Consider the following 3,012-nt stretch of genomic DNA (forward strand, 5'->3'; position numbering starts at 1 on the left):
TATATATATATATATATATATATATATAGGGGCACGTTCAAATGAAAACCGTGCATTTCTAAGAAATTGTGTAAACCAATTTCGACCAATAGGAAAATTCCATTTTTTTCTAATTAAATTTAATCAATAAGGGTATTTCGCTCATTTACAATATTTTTTATTAAATATGGAAGTTATTAATAAATCTTAATTAAGTAAACGTAATAAAAAAATATATAAATGGTAACATTTAAATATTTAATTATATTATAATATTAAAATTTGAATTTGATATATTGTTATGAGATTGAATCTGCAAACGGGTCTTAAAAATTGAATTGCATTATGGAATGAAATCGTAAATTATGATTCAAATTAAAAAAATAATGTTAATAAAACAAGTTTCATGAAGGTAAAACTAGTTCATGTTGTAATTGATTCATGAGTAATATGAAATCGTTTCATGGTGAACCACGTTTCAGTGATGGTGTAGTTGATCCGTTTAATAGAAAAAATGGAACATGTGAAACGTGTGCATAATTTATTTGATTTGTCATGAAATAATTGCATGATGAAACAGGTGCATAATTTATTTGATTTGTCATGAAATAATTGCATGATGAAACGGGTACATGATGAATCTACTTCGGGATCTTGAAGATTGTAATCTGCTCCAGAATCTTGAAGATTGTAAGGATTAAAGGAAAGAATGCATCAAATCATGAGTGAAATAAAAAAATTAATTTACATGAAACAGGTTTCATGAAAGTGAAACTGGGTCATGTTGTAATTGATTCATGAGTAATAAGAAATCATTTCATGATGAAACATGCTTCAGTGATGGTGTAGTTGATCCGTTTAGTAGAAAAAATGGAACATAAAACGAATGCATAATTTATTTGGTTTGTCATAAAATAATTGCATTATGAAACGGGTACATGATGAATCTGCTTCGGGATCTTGAAGACTGTAAGGAGTAAAGAAAAGAATGCATCAAATCATGAGTGAAATAAAAAAATTAATTTACATGAAGGTGAAACTGGTTCATGGCATAATTGAATGATGAGTTGTGAACTTCTTTCATGGTGAAACCCGTTTCAGTGATGGTGTAGGTGATCCATTCAGTTGATGAAATGAAAAATGAAACGGGTGCATAATGTAGGCGATTCGTTATAAAATAATTGCAAGATGAAATAAATTAGTTTCATTAATAATAATAAATGTTAACGTAAAAATAATAAATTATTTTACAAAAAATTGATTAGTTTCATTAATAATATGCTATACATAATATGGTTTCCTTGAATAAATGAAAATATTTGGTTTTACCCTTTTGCCTTATCAATATTATAAAATGTATTTTTTATTTATTTATTTTTAATTTCTTTAAATAACTTTGATTAATCTTAACCATTGATTAAGAAAATGGATGAGTGAGATTGGTTTATACAAATAGAGGCGGTTTTTATTTGATCGTTTCTCTCTCTATATATATTAAATGCTAGTGTTGAATTTTTTCTACAAACACTTACCTGATAAATGTTTGGTAAACAGTCCCTTGTTATCACTAATATTTTCTTAAAATAGATAGTAGGGATCTAAACAAGCACTTTTGCATACTACGAGGTGTTTTTTAGCAATAAAAATTTTGTAGGAACCTAAACCAGAAAAACAACAAACCACAGGGACCAAAGTTGTAATTTACTCTTTACAAAATAACAAGAATTTAAAATTAAAAAAAAAAAAAAAAAAAACAGGACACAAAAAAGATGTTTACGCAACTTTTTTTTTTTCATCTGGAAATAGATCTCGACATGTGGTTATAACTCGAGATTCAATATTCCATAGGAGTGGACCCCACCCACCATCCCTACCCTCTTGTCTTTTATGAATACATATCACTCCTAATTATTTTGTAAACCTTTTAAAAATATAAACTAATTTCGATCGATAAATATTTTGATTATTTATTAATTTAGAACAATGTTTATAATGAATAAATTATGATCATGTTTCGTAAATCTTTTGATCATAGTAATTGAAATTCATCGTTTTCGATAAAGATTTCAATTGTTTGGTTTGTATACAGAGAAAGTTTGCAAATGACTGAGATCTACATATACGCACATATTAAAAAAGACAGATTTAAAGGAGAAGACAAGAAGTTCTAAGATCATACATAATTACATATGATACAACATATATTGAGTTGACCTGCAGATGACGGACGACCTTTCCCACGACCATTATCGCTCACGTCCCTTGGACGTGTTGTATCACATGTAATCATATGTGATCTTAAACTTCTCGTTTTTTTTTCTTCATCAATTGATTAATTTCTAAATGATGCTATCCCCCCCTCTCTCTCTCTCTATCTCTCTCTCTCTCTCTCTATATATATATATATATATATATATATATATATATACACACACACACTATATTATAAAGCATTAAAGCATTTGACAAAAACTTTTAAAAATTATTTTTTTTATGCATGAAGTACTGTTTATTAATGCATATTACTTAAAAATCAATTTTACAAGTAATTTTTGCGTAAGTATAACCTATTAAAGCTTCATTTTTAAGTTCGTGTAACTAATTACAGATAAACATAATCAAATACAGAATAAACATCCATTTTAAATATAAAAAATCTAAAATATAATTAAAATAATCATTGAGTTATAATATTATGTCTATAGAAATTATATTGTTAAACCAAATATAAATTACTTTGTTATAAATCTAAATTAAATTATAATAAAGAATTGAATTAAATAATGTTGGTCCCAAAAGGGTCTACAAGAATACTAAACAGTTTGTAGAAGGGGGGGGGGGATGAATACAAACACAATTTTCAAATTTTAAATATATATTGATAAAGAAGATCAATACAGATTTTACAAGATTGTTTGCGGAAAGATAAGTAGAGAGAAACCTATCTAAACAATCTTAAGATACACACAAAGAATAACAAATATAAGAAAAGATATTGCTGAGAGATTCTTTTACTTAAGCTGAAAGAAGCTT

Source organism: Cynara cardunculus, assembly GCF_001531365.2.
Source record: "Cynara cardunculus var. scolymus isolate 2C chromosome LG 3, CcrdV1, whole genome shotgun sequence".
In the NCBI taxonomy this organism is placed as follows: domain Eukaryota; kingdom Viridiplantae; phylum Streptophyta; class Magnoliopsida; order Asterales; family Asteraceae; genus Cynara; species Cynara cardunculus.